General features: G+C 50.7%; 1 long non-coding RNA gene across 1 annotated transcript in view; it reads left to right on the top strand.

Moving 5' to 3' along the window:
* LOC115029214 (uncharacterized) overlaps nt 1-13,771 on the top strand; it is a 52,264-nt gene that overhangs the window by 3,273 nt on the left and 35,220 nt on the right. The gene's annotated exons all lie outside the window — the stretch shown is intronic.

Genomic DNA, 13,771 nt, shown 5'->3' with positions numbered 1-13,771 from the left:
TCTGCTCAAGGGGTTACTGGGCCAGTTGGCCCCCTCTGGAGTCCTAGAAGGGATGGTTTATTTAGTGCCTACTGTGTGCTGAGTGAGGACATCATGACATTCACTTACTGCCTGCAGTTTGGGACATTACTGTCCCCTCCAGAGGAAAGTGAACTGTAAATCTTGTCCACATGCTGCTCAGACTCTCATTAACGAGGCGTCTTGTTAGCCAACCACTCTGCAATCTTATCCAGAAATTCTGTGTAGCCCTAGGCAACTTGTTCTCCCTTTCTGAGCCCTCTGTAAACTAAAAGCTAAGTCTCATAACACTGATCAAGCCTTGGTGTTTGTCTACTCCCTGAGTTCCCAGTCTCAGCTTCAGCAGCAGTAGGGCCTGGGTGGAAACAGAGATGGAAAGTCCACTCTGTCAAGTTGACTCAGGTTCCTGTATTCCCCCTGGCTCACAAGGCAGCTTCCGAACCCACCAGGGTGAGGGTTGTGCAATGCAGGCCCCGCTTACACCCACCTTTCCAGCAGGTTTAAGTGCCTCTAGTTTCCTACCCATTAAGACTGAGGTGGAGGCTGAGTCTGAATCCCAGGAAGCAGGGATTCCAAGGGCCAAGAGGGAGGCATTGATGGGAGGATCTGTGCAGCATGCAGTGAATATGGCCTCTGGACCAGGTTGCCACCAGGTGCCAGTTCCTGCCTCTCTGCTCTGGAGCCAAAAAGGCATGTGAAAATGGAACTCACCGCTCCCCTCTCCTTCCACGTCTCCAACCTGGTATCTCCAGGCTGATGGAAGAGCACAGAGGTTACCTGGACGTTCTGGGGTAGGGTTCCAGGTCCGGCTGCACCCCGAGCTCATCGCATTACCAGCGATGAGGTGACCTTTGGAGCGCTTCAGAGGAAGATGTAACCACCTGCTAAGAACTGGTCTCTGTCTGTCTAAGCCCTTCTAGGTCAGTGAGTAGCGGGAACATAATTAGTCTCTACCTGTGCTTGAGCAGGAACTTTGGGGTCCTGCCCAGCTCTGTACCTCTATATCTTAGGAGCAGATAGTTGATCTAGCACAGAAAGCCTGGACCCTCTAGCACAAAACCTCTATGTTCCAACTAGATGATTCTCCCTTTTCCGAACACTAGAAAGCCGATGTGCCAGAGAACGATTCCCAGAACTATGGCCATCTGGGTCTCATCTGTATTGGTTTCTTGGGAAGCTGGGGGCACATTAAGACAAGGTCTTGCCATATAGCCTAGACTGGCCTTTGAACTCAAAGAGTTTTGCATTGGTTGAATGCTGGAATTACAGCTGTGAGCCATCATATACCCAGCTAGGATGTGTCATCTTGTCTTGCCATCCTCTGATCCTCACCGTGGCACTTCGATGAGTGACTAAGATGTGCTACAGAGAGAGGCGGTGGCTTCCCCTGGGCCACAGGCCTGGAAAGTACAGAGAAAGCGTGAAAGGTGGGCCACTTCCTGCAGCAGCGCCCCCTCCCTACACCTAGAGTTCTGCCAAGCAGCAGGCTGGGGCCAGTCTATGAAGGACAGCTGGGGAGATGAACTCAGCATGCCAAGGTGGAGCACAGTGACTTCCTGTCTTCATTCTGCAGCACCAGTGCCCTGTAAAAGAGCTCAGGTGTCTCATGTATGCACACTTCTCACACTTTCCTGCCCTAACCTGTCTTCACGCGCTCCATGTTTAGTGGCTTCCAGGAGAGCCACCAGCACATGCATACAACTCCTTGCATGCTTTTGCACAAGCTCCTTTTGTCTTCTAAGACACACCCATCCCAGCCTTCCAGTCCATATCTGCAGCCACCTGCTCAGGAGCCTGCTCTGATAATATCACCAGCCAAGATGTCTACGTCATCTCCATCCCTGAGTGCTACCAGACTGCCTCTATATCCATGTGACCATAGCGATTGCCTGTTCAGTTCCTGCTATGGGCCAGGTCCTCAGTAGCTTGAACTCTGGCCCTCACCTGAGTTGAGGATTAGTACTAACGGCTCCATTTTACTGATAAGAAAACTGAGGCCCTGAAAATCTCAGTCGCCAGTGTAATACCTCACGATGGAGAGCTCTTTGGTACCTGAGGCTTTTTGGTACCTCCAAGGGTAGCATGGTTCATTGCTCTATGCTATCACCCAGCGAGTTGGCAAGCAGTAAGTACAGTGGCGATATGGGGCACACATGGAGAGACCAGGTTCCCAGGAAGGACTGCCCAGCTCGGATGCCGTTTCTTGGGGAAGAAAAATCACTGCTGTTGGACAGGTGCCTGGAAGGCAAGCTCTCATGGAAGCTGTAGAAAAGCAGATGAGGGTGGAACATGCATCTGCACAAGATCACAGAGAAGAACAGATAGTATCCGGGCTCCCAAAGTGACAGGCATTCCTGCACTCTGCAACCTGAGTCTGAGCATCTTTAACCGTGTTCTTTAGGAAGGACACATGGTCCCAGAGGCCTTGAGGATGCTGTTGTTCAGTGAGTGGCTCCAGTTCTTTTCCCCCTCAATTAAAATGAAAGAGAAGAAAAAGGGAACCCGAAACATTGTTTCCAGTTGTGGCTGCTGCCAACTGGAACAAGAATCCCGCTGAGTAAGATGGATGGAGTAGGCGCTAGCCACCCAGAGACCTTGCCTTGGTCCTTCTGCAAGTATCAGGTGCAGTTTGGGAGGGCTGGAGGACCACCGCCCACCATCATGGTTTCCTTCCTCACCCACCTGTAGCCTTGGGTGAGCTGGACCCCTTCCCTGGCAGGTAGCCCCTCACTCTATCAAGAAAGATCCGTAGGTACCTGTCTGAGGGTGCTGCAAAAATCTCTCTTCTAGGACATCACTTTAAACACTGGTTTAATTCCAGGGTGAACATGGGAGGATTTCCTACCACCCCACTGGGAGGAAGGCCATCTGCAGGGGTGGAGGAATGGGAGCCTAGAGGCACATCCATCAGCTCTCTGCAGAGACAGCTACCCATTTGCTCTTCAGAAAGGGCTCCCCAGACTCCACGGCCATCACCTTCTGCTTACATCTCTTTGAAGAATCTCTCTTGCACCCGAACTCTGACCTTTCCAGACCATGGACAAGTCTGACCCAGGTTACCCCAACGAACAGCCCTGCAAGAGCAACATTCTGGACACTGGCTAGGGTCTAAGAGGAAGCTGCTACCAGAACTGGCTTCCTACATGCCCTCCTCCCCTGGGAAAAGCACTTCTGAGTTTGTAAAGAGCACTTTCTGTCCCGTGTAAGTGCCACAGCAGCCTCAGGAGGCAGGCAGATTGTACCATCCACTTTGTGGAAGAGGAAGAGGAAGAGGAAGAAGAAGAGGAAGAAGAAGAAGAGGAGGAGGAGGAGAAGGAGGAGGAAAATGGCTTGGTGGTTTGGCCAATATCACACACACAGGGGATGGGCAGGGTCTTGTCAGGATTTGAACTCTGATCACTTGATTCCATGTCACCAACAGAGGTGATGTTTCAAAAGATGTCACTCCTAGCCCTAGATGTTGCCACGAGACAGGATCTCAGAGACTTTGGTTCATTCAACAAATAATTGTTGACTATAAGCTGTGTCAAATACAGAGCTTAGTTCTAGGGATCCAATAAAGAGGAGGCAGATGGGATCCATGCCGCCACCATCTATCTGATAATTCTGATAGAGGAAACCAGCCAAACAGGCCCCGTGCAGACAGGCCTGTTCCCAGAGCTTCAACCCATGGGCCCCAGAAGGAGCCCAGGACCCAGGGCCCACAGCCTTTGGGCTCCTGCCCTGGTTTTGCGTCTTCCTAGCTGTGTGGACTGAAAAAGGTTTTCCTGACATGCGTAAGCACACAGCTTCTCCCATGGTTTCTAGGTCCTTGCCCTACTCCCACCTTCTAGGTCAAGTGGTTAATGATTTCCTGGCATGAGTAATTATCTTGGTACAGTGTTTTCTTAAACCCAACTTTTCATGGGCACTTGAAGGCAGAGAGGGGCTTCTCGGGTCATCTGACTTGAGCCCCTCACTAAGCAAGAACACCTTAGCCTCATTTTTCCCAGGAAGTAACAGCTTCCCCCCACCCCTCTCTCACCCTTCCGGAGTAGATAGACTGCTCGCTCCTTCACAGAGCAGCTCTGCCCAGTGGTGTGCTAGTAAATGTTTAACACCTGGCTCTCCAGACTGGGGTGAACCTGATTCGTAGTATCTGTTGATTCCCTTAGTGTAAATAGTCCTACCACAGTGGCCCGGTGCTGCATGCTTAGCAGTTCACACAGTTGGTGAAAGTTTAACCGCTGTCATTCCTAAGTCAGTACAAGCAGGCTACAACACAGGGTGGCCCCCAAGAAGAGTCTGGTCTGGCTTGACTTTGCTGGAAAGGTTTTTTTTTTTTTTTTTTGCTATGGAGCAAACCGTCTCACTGTCCATGTACATCCCTCCACATCCTGATCTGAATCCTGTGAGATGGGTAGATCCAGGGCTTAGCGGAGATGGGATTAGCCACCTTCCTCTCTGCCCTTCCTCCCTCCCTCCCTCCTCCTTTCTTCCCTTCTTTACTCTTCCTTTCTCAAATATTTATTGGGCCCTGGTGACCCGGGATGTGGTGCTAGGTACTGTGGCTACACAGTATCTTTTCCCCCTGGCTCCACCTACCCTGCCTGTCCACTTCCCAGACCCCACTCAGACCGGCTGATCCCCACTCTCCGGAGCTTGTGTTGACAGCCACCCTTTCTCTTCCTGCCTTGGGCAGCCCTGCCTCCCTCGCCAAGCCTCCCAAAGCCTTTATCGTCCCTTTTGACACTTATCACTTTCTACCTCGGATTACAGCTATTTGTGTACAGGGCTTATCTCCCTGCCAGACAGAGAGGCAGCTCTGGTTGTTGAAAGTGTGGACTTTGGAGCCATGTGACCTGGCCTTCCATCCCAGCCCAGCACAAGGGCTATGCTTTCTCTGGAGCTCACACCACCTTTGGGAACCTCCGTTTCTTTATCTTCCAGGCAGGCCTGGTGATTAACCACTTTCAAGATGGTTTTGGCTATTCAGTGGGATTAAAATGTAAACCCCTTTTCCGGTTCCTGTCTGGACTTCCATCCTCTTCTGGGTAGACCTTGCGCCAATGCCTCTTCCTGGTCTAATCATTAGACTCTAATACTATTTATAGCAGACACATATGTAACAATGCAAAATTCAGGGTCTTAGACCAAGAGCTTACCCATGGGGACACATTTTATCCTTCCAAGCTTGGGACACTGGAACTAATCTATCTCCATCAACAGCAGGCAGTGGGTATAGTAGCACACACCCATAACCCCAACACTACAGAGGCTGAGGGAGGAGGAAACACCAAGAATCGGCTGCTAGCCTGAGGACCCTTTCCCAGATCCAACCAGTCAAGTACAAAGATAAATTAAGGCACAGACAGGTCATACAGATACTGGGTGAAAGCTAAGATCTGAATCCAGAACAACCTGTTTTAGAATCCCAGCTGTTGAACTGGATGCAGTAAGTTGGTGGTGTGAGTTGCATGTAGTTTATAGAGGCTGGGAGTGGGGGTGTCTGTAATGTTCCAAGCCTTTGCACATCCTTACCCCGGCCTAGAGACAGGGTGGAGTGATGCATTGCCCTTTTGGGACTCCCCCAAAATAAAGTGGTTAACATGGGAGGAAGGAACATCTCCAGGCCCTTTGCTAGGGAACAGGGAGGCCACTGATGGATCAAGCAATGTGAGGAAGATCATGGGACATAACAAAAGGAGACAGATGGAGGAGTGAAGGTAGCTTGTAAGTAGAGGCATCAGAGGCTCATCTAGGAATAAGGCTCACAGTTTTCAGCAGACTGTTGGGCAGTCCTGCAGTGGCTTTTTTTTTTTTTTAATTTCCTTTGTCTTTCTTTTTTATTTTTAAATTAGATATTTTCTTTATTTACATTTCAAATATTATACCCTTTCCTAGTTTCCCCTCTGAAAATCCCCTATCCTCTCCCCCCCCACACCCCCTGCTCCCCAACCCACCCACTCCTGCTTCCTGGTCCAGGCATTCCCCTCTTCTGGGGCATAGAACCTTCACAGGACCAAGGGCCCCTCCTCCCATTGATGATTGACTAGGCCATCCTCTGCTACATATGCAGCTAGAGCCTCAAGTCTCTCTGTGTGTTTTCTTTGATTGGTGGTTTAGTCCCAGGGAGCTCTGGGGGGTACTGACTAGTTCATATTGTGTTCCTCCTAGGGGGCTGCAAACCCCTTCAGCTCCTTGGGTACTTTCTCTAGCTCCTTCATTGGAGATCCTGTGCTCTGTTTAATGGATGACTGTGAACATCCACTTCTGTATTAGTCAGGCACTGGCAGAGCCTCTCAAGAGACAGCTATATCAGGCTTCTGTCAGCAAGCTCTTGTTGGCATCTGCCATGGTATCTGGGTTTGGTGATTGTTTATGGGATGGATCCCCAGGTGGGGCAGTTTGTGGATGGTCATGCCTTCAGTCTCTGCTCCGTACTTTGTCTCTGTAACTCCTTCTATGGGTATTTTGTTCCCCATTCTAAGAAGGATCAAAGTGTCCACACTTTGGTCTTCCTTCTTGAGTTTCATGTGTTTTGCAAATTGTATCTTGGGTATTCTGAGCTTCTGAGCTAATATCCACTTATTGGTGAGCTGCAGTGGCTTTTGAAGACAGAATAGAGCAAAGTTGGCTGGACTGACCTGGGCCAAGTTGCTGTTCTGATTCTCTAAAAACGTCTTTGAGCTTCCATAGTCTTAAATTCTAACCTCACCTAAAGTGGGGCTCATCTCTCCACTATCCCAAGTCGTAGTTTCTCCTGCAGAATAGGCATGAAGAGTGGACCTTGCAGTTAGTCCACGGGTGAACCAGATGGCAGGAGATGTCAGCTAGAACCTCTTGAGGCTAGAGGTGGGTGGACATACTTGGGGGAGAGAGAGGAACCAGGTAGGGCCAAGAGGAACCCAGCATGGATTGGGATGGCAATACCAGGTCTGCTAGTCTTTCTCATCTGTTTTCTGTTGCTAATTGCTTAATGCTTGCCTGCTCTGTTGGTGCCTCAAGGGGCAGATCCATGCGGAACCCTGTTCCTCCCACCAGCTTAGGATAGCCCAGCCATGGATCCTGAAGGCAGGCCTTATAGAGTACATTAAAGAGGCCTTGAAGAACATATGTCTCAGGAACACTGTAAGACCTGCTTTCCCCTGTAATTCTGCCCAAATCAGTGCTCCTCCCATTCTCCTGTGAGAACTGGGTCTCAGGTGTGTGACAGGGCCCTAGAATGAAAAGTGACCCTTCCCCCAACCCAGGCAGACTCTCAGGGCCCTTGGAGGCTTGGAAGGCTGTGGGGAGGGTTGCGGGTGAAAGGGTGAATTAATCCAGGCTCACCCTCAGGGGTTCTCTATGATGCTAATCTCTTTTGCTTTTGATGCATCCTCCCTCCACCCCCACCTCCCCAGTCCCAGCCCAGTTTGAGCTGGAGCCTTAGTTCTACACTGGGGCTGGGATTAGAGCTCCCAGGGTGAGGCCCACTATACCCATAATGAAGCAGAAGGGGTTTATCCCTGGGCAGGAGACCAGAGACCAGGTTACGTGCCTGCATATGCATTGCACTCTTCTTTCCCTCTCCTGGTCTTGCCCTCTCCTCTGCAGAGGGGCTCTGGTCATTCTATGTCACACAGAAGCCCAGGGTGCCCTTGGGATCTGAGGCTCTGGTCATTAAGAGGAGAGTCCAGACTGCAGTCCTGCCCCAACTGCAGAGGCTTTGTTCGGGAAGTTTTTGTTTGGTTGGTTTTGACCAACATTGATAGAAGAATTGTAAATGCCAAGGGGAACTAGACCACACATGGTCCCTTATGGTCCTCACGGCCCCTGTAATAGGCCTGCGAATGGGGAGGCAAAGTGTCTCAAGGAACTGGGTACTAATGTGGTACAGTCTGAGGGAACGTGGTACGGCAGCTCATCAGAGTCCACCACTGTACAGAGAGCACAAGACCCAGGCAGATATGCATACTCCGTGTGAAGAATGCACTGGCTTTCTATGCATATCTTCCTTTCCATACCTAGTCTTGTTCTAGACATGACCTGAATCAACTGTGCGCCCAGTGGAGCTGGGAAGAGAGCCCAGGCCCCTACAGTGCTGCAGAGCAGGCTAGGGCACCTCTGAGGATGCCAGCCTCAGGGGAATCATAGAGGCCTCTCAGCCAACCCAGCCTTGCAACAGCCCTGTAAACCTGGCTTTATACACAATTAAACTTTTACTACAGTATGTTTCCTACATATAGAAGACTATTTGTGGGCTATGAGCACATCAGGCCAAAAGCTCCTGATTATTTAGACACTGGGGAAGACCTGCCTTTCGACCCCTTACTTCCTAGAAGGAACCAGTATACTAAATGTGGTCATTACTTCCTTCCTTTTTAAAAGAAATCATTTCAGGACACCTGTACGGAATTGCTGGGCTAACTGCACCTTGGAGACTTAGAACCTGGGATACACGTTCCTGGTGCAGCCAGCCAGGCAGGCGGCAGCACCTGGCAGCTGGACATCCCTTGAGCAAGGCATGCTGAGTGTTTGTCTGGGTGGTGCTCACTACCCGCACCACCCTCTCCTTCCCACTCAGGGTTCCCAGCTCCTTCTTCCAGCTCCAGCCCCAAGGTGTCATTGCAAGGAGGCCTTTCTTGGGAGATCTGATCTCTGTGTCCATCAGCATCTTTAGGCACCCAAAGGGCACCCACTCGCAGGGCAGAGATGTTAGGTAGCTAATACCCAGATCCCAGGGGAACTGAGCCTTGGCCCCCAAAGCCAACATTTCTAGAGTGACTCAGCGTAAGCATGTGCATGGAAGCCCTGGGGAGAGACTCCATGGATATGGACTTCCTCCAAGGACCTGTGGACTAGTTTGGCATGTGAAATTGGAGATAAGTCTCAGGGAGGCTCCTAGTACTTGAGGGTGCTCTGACACCCCCTTGCTGAGTGTATAAGTTATTAGACATGCCTACATGTAAGTGTGGTTGTTGACACATAGGCATGCACATGTGTGTTCACACACACATACACAAACATGCGTACTATGTGTATAATATGATCCCAAGTCCACAAGTGTGTGCAGCATGATACAGGAACTTTCTTCTCCTCATGGACAAGCCTGTCTGATCTCTGCACATCACACAAGGCGCATATATATAAAGAACCTATCATGCACTAGATCACAGGGACCTGAATAACTTCACCTGTTGCCCTACATTGCCCACTAGCCCTCAAGCCTCCAATTCCATAGCCTCAGCCTCCCAGACAGAGTCTCTAGCATTCAGTGGCCTGTAGGTCAGCAGTGGGGCCAGAATCATGACACCAGCAACCATGTGGCCAGTGCTTGCTTCTCATGCTAAATGCCACCAGCACAGGGCCTGCTAGAACCCTACAAGGAAGCTGACAGCAGGAAGGTCCCGAATCTTCCCCTTCTCTTTTGCTTCCTGGGACCTAAGCTGTGCATTCCCCCGGTGACATTTCCATGAATGTCCTATAGGAGGGTGCACAGCTGTAGGCAACAGCAGAGACTGAGGACATCCCAGAGCAGAGTGAGACTGAACAGGGAGGAACAGCTCCGCCGGGTGTCTGAACTGAGAACTAGGTCATCCCAGCCGCAATGTATTCACAAGTGCACGTACACATATACACACATGGCTATACACATGAGCCAAGAAAGGGCAGAGGAACTAAGAATACACAAAAAGCTTGTTCCAGGCCTTTCAGCCTATCTCTTAACTCAGGCTGTCCCCAAAGGGGACCATCAGCTGCAGTGCCCACTGCAATTGAGTTTCAAGACATTGTGTTTGAGGGACTTTGGCATGATCAGGGAGTCCTTTCTGGGTCCTTTGGGGGCTTTCCTTTCAGGTGACCTGATGGCTTTGGGCTATTGGTGTGATTATGGAGGCTGGCAGATCTTGTCTTACCATCCTTGTGCATTTCTCCCAAAGGCCACTTAGACGGTCTTAGTGAAAGCTCCCTCAGTGGTCATGTGGCTTAGCAGGCAGGGGACTCTGGCAGCCAGGAGGAACCTCTAGCTCCTCCTCATTTCCAGCTGTGGGGCTATAAACAAGCACCTTGCCTTCGCAAAGCCTCATTCCATACCTGCACGACCTGGAGATAGTCACATCAGTCCAGGCCACAGTTGAGACACTCAGTTGAATCTTGTAAGCCCCATGCCTGGTGGGAGCCACTGGGTCAGACCACCAACACCACAGGATGTGGGCTTGCCATGGTGGTCCCAGGAGAGCCAGAATCCAGACCTGGCATTGCCTTACCAGGGGAGCCCTGAGCATGTCACTGACTCCCCTCTGGCTACAGCTACCTTCATCTGAAAGAAACATACCAGCGCAGGGGTTACGTGATGGGCTGTCAGAAGGATCTTGCAGGTGATAAGCCTGTTCCCTTGAGGAATGACGAGGACAGGGCACTCAGTCTCCAGGCGTCCAGTTGGCATGAGCTCTGTATATCCCCATAGAAGGACACTGAATAGATTAAGAACCCTCTCTGAGTCCACCAGGCCCCTTGCTGCTGCTGCTGGAAATGTCCCTATGAGGGAAGGCTAGGTCCCTTTGAAACTCCCAGTCTACACTAGAGGGCCGAAAGGTGACCTGTTTCAAAGCGGCTCTTCTGGCCCTTAATTACCCTCTGTCACCCATAGGTGAAATTTCCACTCAGTTAGCTGAAGACAGGCACCCACGCCGCTGGCTGCCGCGTGTCAATGGGGACCGGCTTTCCTGCTGCCTTTGTGCAACCGGCTCGGGTTTCTGATTTTAATGATTTCCTGAATTCATTCCATTTCCTACCTCGGGGAAAGGAGGAGAGGTGATCCTCTTGGAAATTCACATAATTGCTTTTATTTGATTTTTATTAAAATGCATTCAGGAATAATGTGATTGCCCCTGTTATTACGTTGTTCATCAATCCTGCTCAGAAAATCTGTGGTGGGAAAAAAAAACCCTCAATGGGTGCAGAAGCCTCCAGGGCATGCAGGGTGGGATGGGAGTACCTCATAGTGGCTTGGGGCTCTTCTACCCACAGCCCATCTCTGGTTCTTTATACACACACACACCACGGCTCCTGCCTGGACAGCAAGGTCCACTGCATGCAGTCTGTGACCATATTTTACATGTCTTCCAACCTCAGTCCACTCTGTCTCTCTCTCTGCTTGCCTTAGAGACACAGAGGGTCAGAGGTAAAGTCTTACTCATGTCTCCAGTTCCCTGCAAGTTGGTCTGTTTCCTGCATCACCTTTGGTTTTAGGGCATTAGTGTACAGAATTAAGAAACTAGTGTCTCCCTCAGACTAGGTACAGTTCTTATCTACTTGGTGCAGTTAGAATATAGGCAGATTGCTTCACTTTTCCCAGCCCCTGTTTACTAATGAACAGCCCGGTACTTTGGTACACTCTTATGACTCCAGCAGGAGGGAGACTGAGGCAGGAGGAACTCCTTGCTAGCTATTGGGAACATGAAGACTTTCCTTCACACAGTGATAAAACAGAGTGACTAGGCAGCCAGCCATATGGTGTGAACTCCCATGGATGCCCATCAGGGAGTGCATGGATGCACATCAGGGTGGATGCATGAATGCACACCAGGGTGGATGCATGGATCACATCAAGGTGGATGCATGGATGCCATCAGGGTGGATGCATGGATGCCATCAGGGTGGAGGCACAGATGCACATCAGGGTAGAATGGTACCAAGTGGCCTTGCCTGGAGCCCATCCACTCAGCCTTGGCTGCTTGCTCAAAAGGTGGCCCACTTCGATTAGAAGAAGCTGTGCAGAGAATCAGGGAGCATGGGGTAGACATCCACTTTCAGAGCTCCTTCTGTGGGGGGTTCCTTTCTGTGAAAAGCCTTTCTTCACTTGAAAAAAATGCAATGAAATTCAACTTGCTCACTGAGTTTTCATCATTTCTCTTTACTTTGGTGCAAGTCATTTGTCAATGAGCACAGCTAGGGAATTCAGAGAATGGTAAGAATGGATTTTGCATTTAAGCTATTGGGGTCTTGGGTGCCTACCACCCAGTGGAGCACTCAGATGCAGTATCTGAGGCTCGTTCTGCACCATCCCTGCTACTGGGATGCTGTTATTATTGTTCTCTGTGGACCAGGCTGCGTGCCACCTGGGTCCTTGAGACCACTCCCGCTGAATCATGGGCTTTGCCCCAGAACCTGCACAAGCTTGACAGTCCCAGAAGAGGTTTGCTGCTGTCTCTCCAATTAGGTTGTAGTCTGTCCAGTCCTGTCCTTTTATGGAGAAGGTCAAACAGTGGGCTGGGAAGGGCCTCTAGAGTCTCAGATAAAGGAATCTCAGTCCAGAGTGTGATAAAGTCGCTCCCAGTCACAGCGGGCCTCAGCCTGGATGTGTCCTGGGATGTAAAGTGTTCAGTTCTGAGCCAGACTGGTTTGGCTTAAGCCACTGTGCTAGGGACCACATGGCAGAGAACTGTTCCCACCCCCTTTAAATTGCACCCAACCCTTCAAAATTTTGATAATATAGATGGCCCACAAGCACCCCTAAGGGATAGTGAACCCAGAAGGAATGTAACAGCCATGAACATTGCCTGCCACTTCAGAGTCTCTGGTTGGTCCCATGCTCATTCCCATTTCTCTCTGAGTAGCCCAGGCTAGGAGCAGGAGCTAGCCCAGACCCTGTAGATGACAACATCAACTGACGTCGGGAGGCTTGTCTAAGCCTCAGTTTCTGTACCCTGGAGGCCAAGGCCAGACAGAGTAGGCAGTGCAAACATCCCAAACACCAGTTCTAGGGCAGGATCTGAGGCTGGAACCTGAGGCTTGGATGTACTGCAGGATGGGTAGCACCTGACCACCCAGCTACCCAAGCAGCTCAGAAGTCAGCGGGCTGAGTAGTTCTCACTGTGGCTACATGGCTGGCCTCCCAGGCTATGCTTGCCCTGTTCCCAGGCTTACTGCTGCCCCCCAGAATGCATGCGGCACCTCAGCCTCCTAGCAACACCCCAGCCATGCTCTCAGCATGTGGCTTCTTTATCAGATCTCCGTTACTCTCCCTGGCAGCCTCAGCCTGGCCCCTGCCCCCACCCCATTGCCCTTTCCCCTCTGAAGTGATGTATCTTTTTTCCTGCCACCCCCATATGCAGCTCAGAGAAGATGTTTGCTTCTTATTGCTTAAAAAAAAAAATAAAAGCCTTCTTTCAGTGCTGGGGTGGTCTAGGACCTTCAGAGTTCTGCTGTGTGCTGGTAACCTATGGGCAGCATCTGGGCCTAGTAGGATTTGGGGTTACTCCTGGCAGTGTCTACAGCCTTGAGGCCCTCGGACAGATCCCATGTACTGGTCCCGGCTCTGGCATACTACTGTTGATTCATGTTCCTAAGGAAGCTTGTTGGTCATACATTGCCAGATGGTTCCCACTGCCCGTAGCTGAGCCAGAAGGCAGTCGAGAGCCAACCTTCGAAACTCTAGTCTACCTTCCACCCGGGGTAGAGTGCTGTTAAAGCATCCCGTCCTAACTCACCCTTCTTTACTGGTCTGTCTAGCACAGGGGCTACAACAGAGCTAAGCAACACAGCTTCCCAAAGCTGCTGTGTCAAGCTCTCAGGCTTGAGTGACGTTTAGGATCTCAATTAGAATTTCAAGTCCACCCACTGTGGGACCTTTAGCCACACAGTTTAGTCTCTCTTGAGTATCAGAAGTCTTAGCTAGTGAATGAGAAACAAGGAAGAGATTCTAGCAGCCAGAAGACTTTTGGAGCTGGGATGCAGGAGGCCGGAGGTCTTGTGTGCTTAGCAGGAGCCTGAGGAAGCTTTAGTGGTCAGC

The sequence above is a fragment of the Mus caroli genome, unplaced genomic scaffold (assembly GCF_978045245.1).
Source record: "Mus caroli unplaced genomic scaffold, Mus_caroli_1 scaffold_12, whole genome shotgun sequence".
Taxonomy (NCBI): domain Eukaryota; kingdom Metazoa; phylum Chordata; class Mammalia; order Rodentia; family Muridae; genus Mus; species Mus caroli.
This window is presented reverse-complemented; position numbering and strand designations above follow the sequence as displayed.